The 20,487-nt window shown below is 43.4% G+C and overlaps 5 non-coding genes across 5 annotated transcripts; 3 read left to right on the top strand and 2 right to left on the bottom strand.

Annotated features, from left to right (window-relative positions):
• The first annotated feature begins 6,746 nt into the window (after positions 1-6,746).
• Positions 6,747-6,818, top strand: trnad-guc (transfer RNA aspartic acid (anticodon GUC)). Its single transcript has one exon. It is a non-coding gene; the product is annotated as a tRNA-Asp (tRNA).
• A 2,046-nt stretch (positions 6,819-8,864) lies between these two features.
• trnad-guc (transfer RNA aspartic acid (anticodon GUC)) lies at positions 8,865-8,936 on the top strand. Its single transcript has one exon. It is a non-coding gene; the product is annotated as a tRNA-Asp (tRNA).
• A 1,001-nt stretch (positions 8,937-9,937) lies between these two features.
• On the bottom strand, positions 9,938-10,009 carry trnad-guc (transfer RNA aspartic acid (anticodon GUC)). The gene has a single exon. It is a non-coding gene; the product is annotated as a tRNA-Asp (tRNA).
• A 972-nt stretch (positions 10,010-10,981) lies between these two features.
• Positions 10,982-11,053, top strand: trnad-guc (transfer RNA aspartic acid (anticodon GUC)). Its single transcript has one exon. It is a non-coding gene; the product is annotated as a tRNA-Asp (tRNA).
• A 7,430-nt stretch (positions 11,054-18,483) lies between these two features.
• On the bottom strand, positions 18,484-18,555 carry trnad-guc (transfer RNA aspartic acid (anticodon GUC)). Its single transcript has one exon. It is a non-coding gene; the product is annotated as a tRNA-Asp (tRNA).
• Positions 18,556-20,487: the final 1,932 nt, after the last annotated feature.

The raw sequence follows: 20,487 nt of genomic DNA, 5'->3' as shown, positions 1-20,487 counted from the left end.
TTTTTACACAGCAAATTGTAATGATCTGGAACGCACTGCCTTAATGGATGGTGGAGCTCGATTCAATCGTAACTTTAAAAGGAGAATTGGATAAATACTTGAGTATCTCCCCACAGATACTACCTGACCTGCTGAGTGTTGCCAGCAGTTTCTGGTTTTATTTTTGAGCTTTCACTGGAGCAGTTTTCCTGACAACCTGCAACTTGCCTCAAGGGCGCAGCTTCAAGCACAACTTTCTTGTGCTCTTCTCACACACAAGATCGCACTTTACTTTCCTACACACGCGCTTTAAAATCTGCCGTTTCCGCACACAGCGTCCTGCGCCACGAGAATTTGAAAGACCTTCCGCTCATGGCCTGTAATCGCTCCTTTTTCCCCACAGGCGCTCTTTACATTTATCCTATACTCGATTCAATCGCACGTTTCAACAGAACTATTAAGATCAAGGCGGAACACTTCCGATCTTACTGCACCGCCCCAACTTGCCAAATGTGAACCTTTCAACCGCCATTCGCTGCTCTGTCGCGCTGCCCGTCACTCACGCACATCAACTGCTGAGAGAAAAGAGCCAACAAGCATCAAAACAAAAACCAGTTCTTCAGTTACCATCCCCTGGATCACAAGATTCCACAAGTAAATTTCGTGAACAATCGGGCGGCTGTCTTTCCAGAGACCAACCCTGCTTTCGTCGTGTTTGTCTGTCGAGCGGTCACGCAGATCGAAATGTATCGACTGGTTTCAAGGCACAAATGAACATTGGTGTGAATGGGACATGTGCCCAATAGAAACAGCGGTCGGAGCAGAACAAACTTAAAGGAGTGAGATCGTGAAAGTGAATGTTAGAGTCGGCAATGCAGCAGGAAAGTGTCCATGAAATGGAAGGAGGAAAGTAAAGGCGGCCTATTGACTGTGGAAGGAAGAAAAAGCTGGGAGAAGAGGCGGGTTTGAACTGTGGAACATCAAGTACAGGCATGTGAGAGAGGTGGGATTTGACGGAATTGAAAGGTTTCACCAAAACATTTTTCTTTCATGTTCTGAAGATTGATTTCTTGCTGCATCCTCTCAGCACATGTGGGAAAGGAAAAAATCGGTAAATGAAACTCTGTGGAGACTCGGATTCGCTCCGATGTTACTGCGACCACAACGCAGAGTGTTAACCACAAAACGATCACGACGCAGCACATGAGGTGTGGCAGTTGTGCCCCAAGAACATTAATGGCACGCATGACACTGCTGAGAAAAGAAAGATTTTGGTGATGAGGCTAAAATGTTCAACAGCTCACATTATGGCAGCGCAGAGACTGGAGCCTAAATCCAGCGCCTTGGACCGCTCGGCCACGCTACCGCTTCACAAGAGTGTTGTCCAGAATCTCGGAACTGGTGATTGAAAAGCGGCTTTCCGACTCTGACCTTTGAGTCCAAGATTTTTGCCTTGAAAGAATCAAATAAAAGGGCTTTCTTTGCACTGTTCTTGCGACCAGGTGGCTGAGTGGTTGAGGTGATGGACTGCTAATCCATTGAGCTTTGCCAGCATGGTTTTGTATCCCAGCCGCGCCATTACTGCCTTTTTTAATCGTTCATGGGATGTGGGCGTCGCTGGCGAGGCCACCATTTATTGCCCATCCCTAATTGCCCTTGAGAAGGTGGTGGTGAGCCGCCTTCTTGAACTGTTGCAGTCCATGTGGTGAAGGTTCTCCCACAGTGCTGTTAGGTAGGGAGTTCCAGGATTTTGACCCAGCGACGATGAAGGAACGGTGATATATTTCCAAGTCGGGATGGTGTGTGACTTGGAGGGGAACGTGCAGGTGGTGTTGTTCCCATGTGCCTGCTGCCCTTGTCCTTCTAGATGTTGGAGGTCGTGGGTTTGGGAGGTGCTGTCGAAGAAGCCTTGGCGAGTTGCTGCAGTGCATCCTGTGGATGGTACACACTGCAGCCACAGTGCGCCGGTGGTGAAGGGAGTGAATGTTTAGGGTGGTGGATGGGGTGCCGAACAAGTGGGCTACTTTGTCCTGGATGGTGTCGAGCTTCTTGAGTGTTGTTGGAGCTGCACTCATCCAGGCAAGTGGAGAGTATTCTATCACACTCCTGACTTGTGCCTTGTAGATGGTGGAAAGGCTTTGGGGAGTCCGGAGGTGGGTCACTCACCACAGAATACCCAGCTTCTGGCCTACTCGTGTAGCCACAGTATTTATATGGCTGGTCCAGTTAAGTTTCTGGTCAATGGTGACACCCAGGATGTTGATGATGGGGGATTCGGCGATGGTAATGCCGTTGAATGTCAAGGGGAGGTGGTCAGACTCTCTCTTGTTGGAGATTGTCATTGCCTGGCAATTATCTGGCATGAATGTTACTTGCCACTTATGAGCCCAAGCCTGGATATTGTCCAGGTCTTGCTGCATGTGGGCACGGACTGCTTCTTATCTGTGGGGTTGCGAATGGAACTGAACACTGCGCAATCATCAGCAAACATCCCCATTTCTGACCTTATGATGGGGGAAAGGTCATTGATGAAGCAGCTGAAGATGGTTGGGCCAAAGACACTGCCCTGAGGAACTCCTGCAGCAATGTCCTGGGGCTGAGATGATTGGCCTCCAACAACCACTACCATCTTCTTTTGTGCTCCTTCTGACTCCAGCCACTGGAGAGTTTTCCACTGAAGCGGCAGCTGAACGGATGGTCTCAATCTTTGTGACAAAATAGTCCAGGAGCTCCTCGCAAATTTTGTGGTGAGGGTGGAGGAGGCAGGGGGTGCAAGAAGTCGGTTTGTGGTCGAGAAGAGATACTGGGGGTATCTTTGGATTCCTGGATAATCCTGGAATAATGAGCAGTTTTCTGTCTCTCTCTGTTTCGGGCTGGTGAATTCGCCCGGGTCTGTTCACAGGGCGATTCTGCGTTTTATTTCTTCCTCATTATTGTGGTTCTGATATCGAGGTGAGGATTTTAAAATCTGCTCGGAGATCAGTGAAATTAAATCGTAGAAAGTGAAAAAGTCCGAGTCAGTTTTTCACTGTATTTTCTTCATTCGATGTTGCTGATAAATGAAAGTGAAGCTTCTAAAGGCAGACCTTCCCGTCGGGGAATTGACCCCAGTCTCCAGGGTGATGGACACTGATCCTCACCACGATACTAACGAGGAACTGGTGCCGGAAGGGGATGTACGTTCAGCACAGATGCTTCACGTTTCAGTAAATCTGTTTGAGCTATTCTTTTGGTGACAGTTTGTTGAACTTTCCACGGACCACTGTTGAAAGAAGAATTACCGACCACTTTTCCATCTCATGTTGGATCATGATGTGGGGAGTGCGGGAGAGAGTGAGACAGAGAAAGACCGACTCAAGAAAACAAAGAAAATATGAGGCACATACACAGACAGATAGACACAGACACGCATACACATGGAGTGACTCAGAAATATGGAGAGACAGAACATGGATAATTTGGCTGATTTTTGTTCTATTTCTGTGGTAGATTTCGTGAAATCTCACAGATCAATGAGCATAAAACTCGAGGTGTTCAATGCCGTGGAATTTTAATTCACTTCAGAATTATTAATTCCACAAGAAACTTGTTGAATTTTGAAACGCAGAGATGAACACGTTGATAAATGACGGGATCTGAAGTCTCTCAGATTCGAACCTGTGCGAGGGAAATGAATGAAATTTTAATCTGTCACCTTAACCACGAGTCAGTTAAAATCACAATCGCTCTGCATCCAGTCCCCAAACAGTCTCTGTTCAATAATATTCTGAAAGCGACAATCAGCTGTTTATTTTTCTCTGTAGTTTTTTTTAGGAAGAAGCTCGGCGAAGACATAAAATTAAAAGTTGGCGTCTTATAAATGCTCACCACGATAAGAGAGAGAAAGAACGAAAGAAAGACAGAGTCAGTTGTTCGTTGTCTAACAAAGAGAAGGAAATGTAAAAGGTTCTCTCAACAGTGGCCCGTGGAAAATTAAACAAACTGTCATCAAATAAATCGTTGAAGAAATTCACTGACACATTTTTAACACCATCTGGGGTGAGTGTAGAATCAATGCAGTAATTCCTCGTTGGTATCGTGGTGAGTATCCTCCCCTGTCACGCCGGGGTTCAATTCCCCGACGAAGAGGTTAAATTTTCGAAGCCTGTCAAAGTTTTTATCTGCAATATTGGATGTGGAAAATGCAGTGTAAAACTGACTCGGAGATTTTAATCTGTCACCTGAACCACGAGTAAGTCAAAATCACAATTGCTCTGCATCCAGTCCTCAAATAGTCTCCGTACATTAATATTCTGAAAGTGACAATCACCTGTTTTTTTTCTCTGTAGTTTTTTTTTAGGAAGAAGCTCGGCGAAGACATAAAATTAAAAGTTGGCGTCTGATAAATGCTTCCTCCCCGTCGGGGAATTAAACCCCGGACTGAGGCGGGGCAACTCACCAGAGAAGAGAGAAAGAAAGAACGAAAGAAAGACAGAGTCAGTTTTCGTTGTCCAACAAAGAGATGGAAATGTAAAAGGTTCTTTCAAGAGTGGCCCGTGGAAAATGAAACAAACTGTCATCAAATAAATAGTTAAAAGAAATGCACTGACACATGAAGCATGTCTAACACCATCTGGGATGAGTGCACGGTGGGTGCAGCAGTTCCTCGTTGGTATAGTGGTGAGTATCCCCGCCTGTCACGCGAGAGACCGGGGTTCAATTTCCCGACGGGGGGATTAAACTTCCGCCGCCTTTCGAAGCTTTTCTCTCATTCATTTCCAATATTGGATGCGGAATGGACAGTGTCAAACTGATTCGGAGTGTCCCACTTTCCCCAATTTAATTTCACTGATATTCCAGCGGTTTTAAAATCTGCTCTCAGCTTCACTCTTCACCTCGATGTTCGACTGGTTTCTGTGATGGTGGGGATTTCGGGAGGAGGCCGAGATGGATCATCCACTCGGCACTTCTGGCTGAAGACTGTTTCTAAAACTTTGCACTCACGTGCTGGGCTTTACCATCATTGAGGATGGGGATGTTCATAGAGCCTCTTCCCGTTAGTTGTTTAATTATCCACCATCATTCACAAATGGGTGTGGCAGGACTGTAGAGCTTTGATCTGATCCGTTGTTTGTGGGATCGCTAAGCTCTCTCAACAGCATGCTGCTTCCACTGTTTGTCAAGTAGTCCTGTGTTACTTTCAGGTTATTGGTGTGTTTATGTAGCTAGGAATGTGTGTGTTTGTGTATGTGTGAATATGACGATGTCTGTCTCACTTGTTATATGCGTTTCTGAGTGTCTCTCTCTTTCTTTCTATCTGTCACTTTTAACCTGCTCCCCAAATAATTTTTCTCTGGACCTTGACTAACAAAGAGATAGAAAGTAAGTCTTCTGACAACAGTGGCATGTGGAAAGTTAATCAAATTGTCATCAAAGAAGTAGTTAAAATAGATTCACTGAAACATGCATCCTTTTCATTGCTGTATGTGAGATCTTTCATGTCTGCGCCTGTTCCGAGACCTGTCTCTCTCTGTTTCGGGCTGGTGACAGCGCGATTCTGCGTTTTATTTCTTGCCCATTATTGTGGTTCTCACATCGAGCTGAAGCGTGAGGCAGAGAGCAGATATTTAAAATCGCTGTGAAATCAATTTGTGGAAGTGGGAAAGGCCGAGTCAGTTTTTCATTGTATTTTCAACATCCAATATTGCAGATAAATGAAAGTGAAGCTTCGAAAGCAGCAATAACCTCCTCGTCGGGGAATTGAACCCCGGTCTCCCGCGTGACAGGCGGGGATACTCACCACATACTGACGAGGAATTCAAGCAGATATTTGCCGTATATTCACCACAGATGCTTCACTTTTCAGTGAATCTGTTTGAACTGTTCATTTGATGACAGTTTGTTTCACTTTCCACGAACCACTGTTGAAAGAAAAATTACCGACCACTTTTGCATCACATGTTGGATCATGATGTGGGTAACGCGGGAGAGAGTGAGACAGAAAGAGACAGATCTTCTCAGGAAAATATAGAAAATATGAGGCACATACACAGACAGACAGACAGACACACAGAAACAGACACACATGCACATGGATTGACTCAGAAATACTGAGAGTCAGAATATGGATAATTTGGCTGATTTTTGTTCTATTTCTGTCGTAGATTTCGTGAAATCTTGCAGATCAATTAAAATGAGCATAAAACTCGAGGTACTCAATGCTGTGGAATTTTAATTCACTTAAGAATTATTAATTCTACAAGAAACTTGTTGAATTTTGAAACGCAGAGATGAAACAGGTTGATGAATGACGGGATCTGAAGTCTGTCAGATTTGAACCAATGAATGAATTTCTAATCTGTCACCTTAATCACCAGTGAGTAAAAATCACAATTGCTCTGCATCCAGTCCTCAAATAGTCTCCGTACAATAATATTCTGAAAGTGACAATCACCTGTTTCTTTGCTCTGCAGTTTTTGTTCAGGAAGAAGCTCGGCGAAGACATAAAATTAAAAGTTGGCGTCTGATAAATGCTTCCTCCCCGTCGGGGAATTAAACCCCTGACGAAGGCGGGGCAACTCACCACGATAAGAGAGAAAGAAAGAACGAAAGAAAGACAGAGTCAGTTGTCGTTGTCTAACAAAGAGAAGGAAATGTAAAAGGTTCTTTCAAGAGTGGCCCGTGGAAAATGAAACAAACTATCATCAAATAAATAGTTAAAAGAAATGCACTGATACATGAAGCATGTCTAACGCCATCTGGGATGAGTGCACGTTCAATGTAGCAGCTCCTCGTTAGTATAGTGGTGAGTATCCCCGCCTGTCACGCGGGAGACCGGGGTTCAATTCCCCGACGAGGAGATTAAATTTTCGCCGCCTTCAAAAGCTTTTATCTCCAATATTGGATGCGGAATATACAGTGAAAAACTGACTCGGAGTTTCCCACTTTCCCCAATTTAATTTCACTGATTTTCCAGCGGTTTTAAAATCTGCTCTCAGCGTCACTCTTCACCTCGATGTTCGACTGGCTTCTGTGATGGTGGGGATTTCGGGAGGAGGCCGAGATGGATCATCCACTCGGCACTTCTGGCTGAAGACGGTTTCTAAAACTTTGCACTCACGTGCTGGGCTTTACCATCATTGAGGATGGGGATGTTCATAGAGCCTCTTCCCGTTAGTTGTTTAATTATCCACCATCATTCACAAATGGGTGTGGCAGGACTGCAGAGCTTTGATCTGATCCGTTGTTTGTGGGATCGCTAAGCTCTCTCAACAGCATGCTGCTTCCACTGTTTGTCAAGTAGTCCTGTGTTACTTTCAGGTTATTGGTGTGTTTATGTAGCTAGGAATGTGTGTGTTTGTGTATGTGTGAATATGACTATGTCTGTCTCACTTGTTATATGCGTTTCTGAGTGTCTCTCTCTTTCTTTCTATCTGTCACTTTTTCCCTGCTCCCCAAATAATTTTTCTCTGGACCTTGACTAATAAAGAGATAGAAAGTAAGTCTTCTTTCAACAGTGGCATGTGGAAAGTTAAACAAATTGTCATCAAAGAAGTCGTTAAAATAGATTCACTGAAACGTGCATCCTTTTCATTGCTGTATGTAAGATCTTTCATGTCTGCGCCTGTTCCGAGACCTGTCTCTCTCTGTTTCGGGCTGGTGACAGCGCGATTCTGCGTTTTATTTCTTGCCCATCATTGTGGTTCTCACATCGAGCTGAAGCGTGAGGCAGAGAGCAGATATTTAAAATCGCTGTGAAATCAAATTGCAGAAGTGGGAAAGGCCGAGTCAGTTTTTCATTGTATTTTCAACATCCAATATTTCAGATAAATGAAAGCGAAGCTTCGAAAGCAGCAATAACCTCCTCGTCGGGGAATTGAACCCCGGTCTCCCGCGTGACAGGCGGGGATACTCACACACTATACTAACGAGGAATTGGTACAGACATTTACCGTATATTCACCAAAGATGCTTCACTTTTCAGTGAATCTGTTTGAACTGTTCATTTGATGACAGTTTGTTTCACTTTCCACGAACCACTGTTGAAAGAAAAATTACCGACCACTTTTGCATCACATGTTGGATCATGATGTGGGTAACGCGGGAGAGAGTGAGACAGAAAGAGACAGATCTTCTCAGGAAAATATAGAAAATATGAGGCAGATACACAGACAGACAGACACACACACAGAAACAGACACACATGCACATGGATTGACTCAGAAATACTGAGAGTCAGAATATGGATAATTTGGCTGATTTTTGTTCTATTTCTGTCGTAGATTTCGTGAAATCTTGCAGATCAATTAAAATGAGCATAAAACTCGAGGTACTCAATGCTGTGGAATTTTAATTCACTTAAGAATTATTAATTCTACAAGAAACTTGTTGAATTTTGAAACGCAGAGATGAAACAGGTTGATGAATGACGGGATCTGAAGTCTGTCAGATTTGAACCAATGAATGAATTTCTAATCTGTCACCTTAATCACCAGTTAGTAAAAATCACAATTGCTCTGCATCCAGTCCTCAAATAGTCTCCGTACAATAATATTCTGAAAGTGACAATCACCTGTTTTGTTGCTCTGCAGTTTTTGTTCAGGAAGAAGCTCGGCGAAGACATAAAATTAAAAGTTGGCGTCTGATAAATGCTTCCTCCCCGTCGGGGAATGAAACCCCGGACTAAGGCGGGGCAACTCACCACGATAAGAGAGAAAGAAAGAACGAAAGAAAGACAGAGTCAGTTGTCGTTGTCTAACAAAGAGAAGGAAATGTAAAAGGTTCTTTCAAGAGTGGCCCGTGGAAAATGAAACAAACTATCATCAAATAAATAGTTAAAAGAAATGCACTGATACATGAAGCATGTCTAACGCCATCTGGGATGAGTGCACGATCAATGTAGCAGCTCCTCGTTAGTATAGTGGTGAGTATCCCCGCCTGTCACGCGGGAGACCGGGGTTCAATTCCCCGACGAGGAGATTAAATTTTCGCCGCCTTCAAAAGCTTTTATCTCCAATATTGGATGCGGAATATACAGTGAAAAACTGACTCGGAGTTTCCCACTTTCCCCAATTTAATTTCACTGATTTTCCAGCGGTTTTAAAATCTGCTCTCAGCGTCACTCTTCACCTCGATGTTCGACTGGCTTCTGTGATGGTGGGGATTTCGGGAGGAGGCCGAGATGGATCATCCACTCGGCACTTCTGGCTGAAGACGGTTTCTAAAACTTTGCACTCACGTGCTGGGCTTTACCATCATTGAGGATGGGGATGTTCATAGAGCCTCTTCCCGTTAGTTGTTTAATTATCCACCATCATTCACAAATGGGTGTGGCAGGACTGCAGAGCTTTGATCTGATCCGTTGTTTGTGGGATCGCTAAGCTCTCTCAACAGCATGCTGCTTCCACTGTTTGTCAAGTAGTCCTGTGTTACTTTCAGGTTATTGGTGTGTTTATGTAGCTAGGAATGTGTGTGTTTGTGTATGTGTGAATATGACTATGTCTGTCTCACTTGTTATATGCGTTTCTGAGTGTCTCTCTCTTTCTTTCTATCTGTCACTTTTTCCCTGCTCCCCAAATAATTTTTCTCTGGACCTTGACTAATAAAGAGATAGAAAGTAAGTCTTCTTTCAACAGTGGCATGTGGAAAGTTAAACAAATTGTCATCAAAGAAGTCGTTAAAATAGATTCACTGAAACGTGCATCCTTTTCATTGCTGTATGTAAGATCTTTCATGTCTGCGCCTGTTCCGAGACCTGTCTCTCTCTGTTTCGGGCTGGTGACAGCGCGATTCTGCGTTTTATTTCTTGCCCATCATTGTGGTTCTCACATCGAGCTGAAGCGTGAGACAGAGAGCAGATATTTAAAATCGCTGTGAAATCAAATTGCAGAAGTGGGAAAGGCCGAGTCAGTTTTTCATTGTATTTTCAACATCCAATATTTCAGATAAATGAAAGTGAAGCTTCGAAAGCAGCAATAACCTCCTCGTCGGGGAATTGAACCCCGGTCTCCCGCGTGACAGGCGGGGATACTCACCACTATACTAACGAGGAATTGGTACAGACATTTACCGTATATTCACCAAAGATGCTTCTCTTTTCAGTGAATCTGTTTGAACTGTTCATTTGATGACAGTTTGTTTCACTTTCCACGAACCACTGTTGAAAGAAAAATTACCGACCACTTTTGCATCACATGTTGGATCATGATGTGGGTAACGCGGGAGAGAGTGAGACAGAAAGAGACAGATCTTCTCAGGAAAATATAGAAAATATGAGGCACATACACAGACAGACAGACAGACACACAGAAACAGACACACATGCACATGGATTGACTCAGAAATACTGAGAGTCAGAATATGGATAATTTGGCTGATTTTTGTTCTATTTCTGTCGTAGATTTCGTGAAATCTTGCAGATCAATTAAAATGAGCATAAAACTCGAGGTACTCAATGCTGTGGAATTTTAATTCACTTAAGAATTATTAATTCGACAAGAAACTTGTTGAATTTTGAAACGCAGAGATGAAACAGGTTGATGGATGACGGGATCTGAAGTCTGTCAGATTTGAACCAATGAATGAATTTCTAATCTGTCACCTTAATCACCAGTTAGTAAAAATCACAATTGCTCTGCATCCAGTCCTCAAATAGTCTCCGTACAATAATATTCTGAAAGTGACAATCACCTGTTTTGTTGCTCTGCAGTTTTTGTTCAGGAAGAAGCTCGGCGAAGACATAAAATTAAAAGTTGGCGTCTGATAAATGCTTCCTCCCCGTCGGGGAATGAAACCCCGGACTAAGGCGGGGCAACTCACCACGATAAGAGAGAAAGAAAGAACGAAAGAAAGACAGAGTCAGTTGTCGTTGTCTAACAAAGAGAAGGAAATGTAAAAGGTTCTTTCAAGAGTGGCCCGTGGAAAATGAAACAAACTATCATCAAATAAATAGTTAAAAGAAATGCACTGATACATGAAGCATGTCTAACGCCATCTGGGATGAGTGCACGGTCAATGTAGCAGCTCCTCGTTAGTATAGTGGTGAGTATCCCCGCCTGTCACGCGGGAGACCGGGGTTCAATTCCCCGACGAGGAGATTAAATTTTCGCCGCCTTCAAAAGCTTTTATCTCCAATATTGGATGCGGAATATACAGTGAAAAACTGACTCGGAGTTTCCCACTTTCCCCAATTTAATTTCACTGATTTTCCAGCGGTTTTAAAATCTGCTCTCAGCGTCACTCTTCACCTCGATGTTCGACTGGCTTCTGTGATGGTGGGGATTTCGGGAGGAGGCCGAGATGGATCATCCACTCGGCACTTCTGGCTGAAGACGGTTTCTAAAACTTTGCACTCACGTGCTGGGCTTTACCATCATTGAGGATGGGGATGTTCATAGAGCCTCTTCCCGTTAGTTGTTTAATTATCCACCATCATTCACAAATGGGTGTGGCAGGACTGCAGAGCTTTGATCTGATCCGTTGTTTGTGGGATCGCTAAGCTCTCTCAACAGCATGCTGCTTCCACTGTTTGTCAAGAAGTCCTGTGTTACTTTCAGGTTATTGGTGTGTTTATGTAGCTAGGAATGTGTGTGTTTGTGTATGTGTGAATATGACTATGTCTGTCTCACTTGTTATATGCGTTTCTGAGTGTCTCTCTCTTTCTTTCTATCTGTCACTTTTTCCCTGCTCCCCAAATAATTTTTCTCTGGACCTTGACTAATAAAGAGATAGAAAGTAAGTCTTCTTTCAACAGTGGCATGTGGAAAGTTAAACAAATTGTCATCAAAGAAGTCGTTAAAATAGATTCACTGAAACGTGCATCCTTTTCATTGCTGTATGTAAGATCTTTCTTGTCTGCGCCTGTTCCGAGACCTGTCTCTCTCTGTTTCGGGCTGGTGACAGCGCGATTCTGCGTTTTATTTCTTGCCCATCATTGTGGTTCTCACATCGAGCTGAAGCGTGAGGCAGAGAGCAGATATTTAAAATCGCTGTGAAATCAAATTGCAGAAGTGGGAAAGGCCGAGTCAGTTTTTCATTGTATTTTCAACATCCAATATTTCAGATAAATGAAAGTGAAGCTTCGAAAGCAGCAATAACCTCCTCGTCGGGGAATTGAACGCCGGTCTCCCGCGTGACAGGCGGGGATACTCACCACTATACTAACGAGGAATTGGTACAGACATTTACCGTATATTCACCAAAGATGCTTCACTTTTCAGTGAATCTGTTTGAACTGTTCATTTGATGACAGTTTGTTTCACTTTCCACGAACCACTGTTGAAAGAAAAATTACCGACCACTTTTGCATCACATGTTGGATCATGATGTGGGTAACGCGGGAGAGAGTGAGACAGAAAGAGACAGATCTTCTCAGGAAAATATAGAAAATATGAGGCACATACACAGACAGACAGACAGACACACAGAAACAGACACACATGCACATGGATTGACTCAGAAATACTGAGAGTCAGAATATGGATAATTTGGCTGATTTTTGTTCTATTTCTGTCGTAGATTTCGTGAAATCTTGCAGATCAATTAAAATGAGCATAAAACTCGAGGTACTCAATGCTGTGGAATTTTAATTCACTTAAGAATTATTAATTCTACAAGAAACTTGTTGAAGTTTGAAACGCAGAGATGAAACAGGTTGATGAATGACGGGATCTGAAGTCTGTCAGATTTGAACCAATGAATGAATTTCTAATCTGTCACCTCACCCACCAGTTAGTAAAAATCACAATTGCTCTGCATCCAGTCCTCAAATAGTCTCCGTACAATAATATTCTGAAAGTGACAATCACCTGTTTTTTTGCTCTGTGTTTTTGTTCAGGAAGAAGCTCGGCGAAGGCATAAAATTAAAAGTTAGCGTCTGAAAACTGCTACCTCCCAATCGGGGTATTAAACCCCGGACGAAGGTGGGGCAACTCACCACGATAAGAGAGAAAGAAAGAACGAAAGAAAGACAGAGTCAGTTGTCGTTGTCTAACAAAGAGATGGAAATGTAAATGGTTCTTTCAAGAGTGGCCCGTGGAAAATGAAACAAACTGTCATCAAATAAATAGTTAAAAGAAATGCACTGATACGTGAAGCATGTCTAACACCATCTGGGATGAGTGCACAGTCAATGCAGCAGTTCCTCGTTAGTATAGTGGTGAGTATCCCCGCCTGTCACGCGTGACACCGGGGTTCAATTCCCCGACGGGGAGATTAAACTTTTGCTGCCTTTTAATGCTTTTTCCCTCATTTATCTCTAATATTGGATGCGGAATATACAGTGTAAAACTGACTCGGAGTTTCCCACTTTCCCCAATTTAATTTCACTGATATTCCAGCGGTTTTAAAATCTGCTCTCAGCTTCACTCTTCACCTCGATGTTCGACTGGTTTCTGTGATGGTGGGGATTTCGGGAGGAGGCCGAGATGGATCATCCACTCGGCACTTCTGGCTGAAGACGGTTTCTAAAACTTTGCACTCACACGCTGGGCTTTACCATCATTGAGGATGGGGATGTTCATAGAGCCTCTTCCCATTAGTTGTTTAATTATCCACCATCATTCACAAATGGGTGTGGCAGGACTGCAGAGCTTTGATCTGATCCGTTGTTTGTGGGATCGTTTAGCTCTGTCTACAGCATGCTGCTTCCAATGTTTGGCAAGTCGTCCTGTGTTACTTTCAGGTTATTGGTGTGTGTATATGTCTGTGTGCGAGTGTTTATGTAGCTAGGAATGTGTGTGTTTGTGTATGTGTGAATATGACTATGTCTGTCTCACTTGTTATATGCGTTTCTGAGTGTCTCTCTCTTTCTTTCTATCTGTCACTTTTTCCCTGCTCCCCAAATAATTTTTCTCTGGACCTTGACTAATAAAGAGATAGAAAGTAAGTCTTCTTTCAACAGTGGCATGTGGAAAGTTAAACAAATTGTCATCAAAGAAGTCGTTAAAATAGATTCACTGAAACGTGCATCCTTTTCATTGCTGTATGTGAGATCTTTCATGTCTGCGCCTGTTCCGAGACCTGTCTCTCTCTGTTTCGGGCTGGTGACAGCGCGATTCTGCGTTTTATTTCTTGCCCATCATTGTGGTTCTCACATCGAGCTGAAGCGTGAGGCAGAGAGCAGATATTTAAAATCGCTGTGAAATCAATTTGTGGAAGTGGGAAAGGCCGAGTCAGTTTTTCATTGTATTTTCAACATCCAATATTGCAGATAAATGAAAGTGAAGCTTCGAAAGCCGCATTAACCTCCTCGTCGGGGAATTGAACCCCGGTGTCCCGCGTGACAGGCGGGGATACTCACCACATACTGACGAGGAATTCAAGCAGATATTTGCCGTATATTCACCACAGATGCTTCACGTTGCAGTGAATCTGTTTGAACTGTTCATTTGATGACAGTTTGTTTAACTTTCCACGGACCACTGTTGAAAGAAGAATTAACGACCACTTTTCCATCTCATGTTGGATCATGATGTGGGTAACGCGGGAGAGAGTGAGACAGAAAGAGACAGATCTTCTCAGGAAAATATAGAAAATATGAGGCACATACACAGACAGACAGACAGACACACATACACATGGATTGACTCAGAAATACTGAGAGTCAGAATATGGATAATTTGGCTGATTTTTGTTCCATTTCTGTCGTAGATTTCGTGAAATCTTGCAGATCAATTAAAATGAGCATAAAACTCGAGGTACCCAATGCTGTGGAATTTTAATTCACTTAAGGATTATTAATTCTACAAGAAACATGTTGAATTTTGAAACGCAGAGATGAAACAGGTTGATGAATGACGGGATCTGAAGTCTGTCAGATTTGAACCTGGGCGGGGGAAATGAATGCATTTCGAATCTGTCACCTCACCCACCAGTCAGTAAAAATCACAATTGCTCTGCATCCAGTCCTCAAATAGTCTCCGTACAATAATATTCTGAAAGTGACAATCACCTGTTTTTTTGCTCTGTAGTTTTTGTTTAGGAAGAAGCTCGGCGAAGACATAAAATTAAAAGTTAGCGTCTGAAAACTGCTACCTCCCAGTCGGGGTATTAAACCCCGGACGAAGGTGGGGCAACTCACCACGATAAGAGAGAAAGAAAGAACGAAAGAAAGACAGAGTCAGTTGTCGTTGTCTAACAAAGAGATGGAAATGTAAATGGTTCTTTCAAGAGTGGCCCGTGGAAAATGAAACAAACTGTCATCAAATAAATAGTTCAAAGAAATGCACTGATACGTGAAGCATGTCTAACACCATCTGGGATGAGTGCACAGTCAATGCAGCAGTTCCTCGTTAGTATAGTGGTGAGTATCCCCGCCTGTCACGCGTGACACCGGGGTTCAATTCCCCGACGGGGAGATTAAACTTTTGCCGCCTTTTAATGCTTTTTCCCTCATTTATCTCTAATATTGGATGCGGAATATACAGTGAAAAACTGACTCGGAGTTTCCCACTTTCCCCAATTTAATTTCACTGATATTCCAGCGGTTTTAAAATCTGCTCTCAGCTTCACTCTTCACCTCGATGTTCGACTGGTTTCTGTGATGGTGGGGATTTCGGGAGGAGGCCGAGATGGATCATCCACTCGGCACTTCTGGCTGAAGACGGTTTCTAAAACTTTGCACTCACACGCTGGGCTTTACCATCATTGAGGATGGGGATGTTCATAGAGCCTCTTCCCATTAGTTGTTTAATTATCCACCATCATTCACAAATGGGTGTGGCAGGACTGCAGAGCTTTGATCTGATCCGTTGTTTGTGGGATCGTTTAGCTCTGTCTACAGCATGCTGCTTCCAATGTTTGGCAAGTCGTCCTGTGTTACTTTCAGGTTATTGGTGTGTGTATATGTCTGTGTGCGAGTGTTTATGTAGCTAGGAATGTGTGTGTTTGTGTATGTGTGAATATGACTATGTCTGTCTCACTTGTTATATGCGTTTCTGAGTGTCTCTCTCTTTCTTTCTATCTGTCACTTTTTCCCTGCTCCCCAAATAATTTTTCTCTGGACCTTGACTAATAAAGAGATAGAAAGTAAGTCTTCTTTCAACAGTGGCATGTGGAAAGTTAAACAAATTGTCATCAAAGAAGTCGTTAAAATAGATTCACTGAAACGTGCATCCTTTTCATTGCTGTATGTGAGATCTTTCATGTCTGCGCCTGTTCCGAGACCTGTCTCTCTCTGTTTCGGGCTGGTGACAGCGCGATTCTGCGTTTTATTTCTTGCCCATCATTGTGGTTCTCACATCGAGCTGAAGCGTGAGGCAGAGAGCAGATATTTAAAATCGCTGTGAAATCAATTTGTGGAAGTGGGAAAGGCCGAGTCAGTTTTTCATTGTATTTTCAACATCCAATATTGCAGATAAATGAAAGTGAAGCTTCGAAAGCCGCATTAACCTCCTCGTCGGGGAATTGAACCCCGGTGTCCCGCGTGACAGGCGGGGATACTCACCACATACTGACGAGGAATTCAAGCAGATATTTGCCGTATATTCACCACAGATGCTTCACGTTGCAGTGAATCTGTTTGAACTGTTCATTTGATGACAGTTTGTTTAACTTTCCACGGACCACTGTTGAAAGAAGAATTAACGACCACTTTTCCATCTCATGTTGGATCATGATGTGGGTAACGCGGGAGAGAGTGAGACAGAAAGAGACAGATCTTCTCAGGAAAATATAGAAAATATGAGGCACATACACAGACAGACAGACAGACACACATACACATGGATTGACTCAGAAATACTGAGAGTCAGAATATGGATAATTTGGCTGATTTTTGTTCCATTTCTGTCGTAGATTTCGTGAAATCTTGCAGATCAATTAAAATGAGCATAAAACTCGAGGTACCCAATGCTGTGGAATTTTAATTCACTTAAGGATTATTAATTCTACAAGAAACATGTTGAATTTTGAAACGCAGAGATGAAACAGGTTGATGAATGACGGGATCTGAAGTCTGTCAGATTTGAACCTGGGCGGGGGAAATGAATGCATTTCGAATCTGTCACCTCACCCACCAGTCAGTAAAAATCACAATTGCTCTGCATCCAGTCCTCAAATAGTCTCCGTACAATAATATTCTGAAAGTGACAATCACCTGTTTTTTTGCTCTGTAGTTTTTGTTTAGGAAGAAGCTCGGCGAAGACATAAAATTAAAAGTTAGCGTCTGAAAACTGCTACCTCCCAGTCGGGGTATTAAACCCCGGACGAAGGTGGGGCAACTCACCACGATAAGAGAGAAAGAAAGAACGAAAGAAAGACAGAGTCAGTTGTCGTTGTCTAACAAAGAGATGGAAATGTAAATGGTTCTTTCAAGAGTGGCCCGTGGAAAATGAAACAAACTGTCATCAAATAAATAGTTAAAAGAAATGCACTGATACGTGAAGCATGTCTAACACCATCTGGGATGAGTGCACAGTCAATGCAGCAGTTCCTCGTTAGTATAGTGGTGCGTATCCCCGCCTGTCACGCGTGACACCGGGGTTCAATTCCCCGACGGAGAGATTAAACTTTTGCCGCCTTTTTCTCTCATTTATCTCTAATATTAGATGCGGAATATACAGTGTAAAACTGACTCGGAGTTTCCCACTTTCCCCGATTTAATTTCACTGATATTCCAGCGGTTTTAAAATCTGCTCTCAGCTTCACTTTTCACCTCGATGTTCGACTGGTTTCTGTGATGGTGGGGATTTCGGGAGGAGGCCGAGATGGATCATCCACTCGGCACTTCTGGCTGAAGACGGTTTCTAAAACTTTGCACTCACACGCTGGGCTTTACCATCATTGAGGATGGGGATGTTCATAGAGCCTCTTCCCATTAGTTGTTTAATTATCCACCATCATTCACAAATGGGTGTGGCAGGACTGCAGAGCTTTGATCTGATCCGTTGTTTGTGGGATCGTTTAGCTCTGTCTACAGCATGCTGCTTCCAATGTTTGGCAAGTAGTCCTGTGTTACTTTCAGGTTATTGGTGTGTGTATATGTCTGTGTGCGAGTGTTTATGTAGCTCGGAATGTGTGTGTTTGTGTATGTGTGAATATGACTATGTCTGTCTCACTTGTTATATGCGTTTCTGAGTGTCTCTCTCTTTCTTTCTATCTGTCACTTTTAACCTGCTCCCCAAATAATTTTTCTCTGGACCTTGACTAACAAAGAGATAGAAAGTAAGTCTTCTTTCAACAGTGGCATGTGGAAAGTTAATCAAATTGTCATCAAAGAAGTAGTTAAAATAGATTCACTGAAACATGCATCCTTTTCATTGCTGTATGTGAGATCTTTCATGTCTGCGCCTGTTCCGAGACCTGTCTCTCTCTGTTTCGGGCTGGTGACAGCGCGATTCTGCGTTTTATTTCTTGCCCATTATTGTGGTTCTCACATCGAGCTGAAGCGTGAGGCAGAGAGCAGATATTTAAAATCGCTGTGAAATCAATTTGTGGAAGTGGGAAAGGCCGAGTCAGTTTTTCATTGTATTTTCAACATCCAATATTGCAGATAAATGAAAGTGAAGCTTCGAAAGCAGCAATAACCTCCTCGTCGGGGAATTGAACCCCGGTCTCCCGCGTGACAGGCGGGGATACTCACCACTATACTAACGAGGAATTCGTATAGATATTTGCCGTATATTCACCACAGATGCTTCACGTTTCAGTGAATCTGTTTGAACTGTTCATTTGATGACGGTTTGTTTCACTTTCCACGGACCACTGTTGAAAGAAGAATTACCGACCACTTTTCCATCTCATGTTGGATCATGATGTGGGTAACGCGGGAGAGAGTGAGACAGACAGAGACAGATCTTCTCAGGAAAATATAGAAAATATGAGGCACATACACAGACAGACAGACAGACACAGACACATACACATGGATTGACTCAGAAATACTGAGTCAGAATATGGATAATTTGGCTGATTTTTGTTCTATTTCTGTCGTAGATTTCGTGAAATCTTGCAGATCAATTAAAATGAGCATAAAACTCGAGGTACTCAATGCTGTGGAATTTTAATTCACTTAAGAATTATTAATTCTACAAGAAACTTGTTGAAGTTTGAAACGCAGAGATGAAACAGGTTGATGAATGACGGGATCTGAAGTCTGTCAGATTTGAACCTCCGCGGGGGAAATGAATGAATTTCGAATCTGTCACCTGACCCACCAGTTAGTAAAAATCACAATTGCTCTGCATCCAGTCCTCAAATAGTCTCCGTACAATAATATTCTGAAAGTGACAATCACCTGTTTTTTTGCTCTGTCGTTTTTGTTTAGGAAGAAGCTCGGCGAAGACATAAAATTAAAAGTTAGCGTCTGAAAACTGCTACCTCCCAGTCGGGGTATTAAACCCCGGACGAAGGTGGGGCAACTCACCACGAGAAGAGAGAAAGAAAGAACGAAAGAAAGACAGAGTCAGTTGTCGTTGTCCAACAAAGAGATGGAAATGTAAATGGTTCTTTCAAGAGTGGCCCGTGGAAAATGAAACAAACTGTCATCAAATAAATAGTTAAAAGAAATGCACTGATACGTGAAGCATGTCTAACACCATCTGGGATGAGTGCACAGTCAATGCAGCAGTTTCTCATTAGTATAGTGGTGAGTGTTCCTGCCTGTTACGCGAGAGACCGGGGTTCAATTCCCCGACGGGGAGATTAAACTTTCGCCGCCTTGAAAAGCTTTTTCTCACATTTATCTCCAATATTGGATGCGGAATATACAGTGCAAAACTGACTCGGAGTTTCCCAATTTCCCCAATTTAATTTCACTGACATTCCAGCGGTTTTAAAATCTGCTCTCAGCTTCACTCTTCACCTCGATGTTCGACTGGTTTCTGTGATGGTGGGGATTTCGGGAGGAGGCCGAGATGGATCATCCACTCGGCACTTCTGGCTGAAGACGGTTTCTGAAACTTTGCACTCACACGCTGGGCTTTACCATCATTGAGGATGGGGATGTTCATAGAGCCTCTTCCCATTAGTTGTTTAATTATCCATCATCATTCACAAATGGGTGTGGCAGGACTGCAGAGCTTTGATCTGATCCGTTGTTTGTGGGATCGCTTCGCTCTGTCTGCAGCATGCTGCTTCCACTGTTTGTCAAGTAGTCCTGTGTTACTTTCATGTTATTGGTGTGTGTATGTTTGTGTGTATATGTCTGTGTGTGAGTGTTTATGTAGCTAGCATGTGGGCCTCCATTTTTACAGCTTTTTTATTTTAAACTCTTGGGGGCCGGGATTCCTGGGCCTTCTCCTTCACACCACATGAGAGGAGGCGAGAAGGCCCGAAACAGCAGGTAAATGCCTTTATCGCACAGCTTGTGGGCCCGGAGGAACAGGAGTGCTTCCCCCTGGCCCAACAAGCCAACCGGCCGTGATCCCACACAGGCGATCGGCCGACCCCCTCCAAATCACCGACACCCCTGCACGAGCTACGAACCCCATGATCTCCGACCCCCGCGATGACCCCCGACCCCCGATGACTGACTCGCCGATGCCCCCGATGACTGACCCACCCATGACCTCTTGACTCCCGTGACCCCCC

The sequence above is a fragment of the Heptranchias perlo genome, chromosome 35 (assembly GCF_035084215.1).
Source record: "Heptranchias perlo isolate sHepPer1 chromosome 35, sHepPer1.hap1, whole genome shotgun sequence".
NCBI lineage: Eukaryota > Metazoa > Chordata > Chondrichthyes > Hexanchiformes > Hexanchidae > Heptranchias > Heptranchias perlo.
Note: the sequence above shows the minus strand (reverse complement) of the source record. Positions and strands in the feature narration are given on the sequence as shown.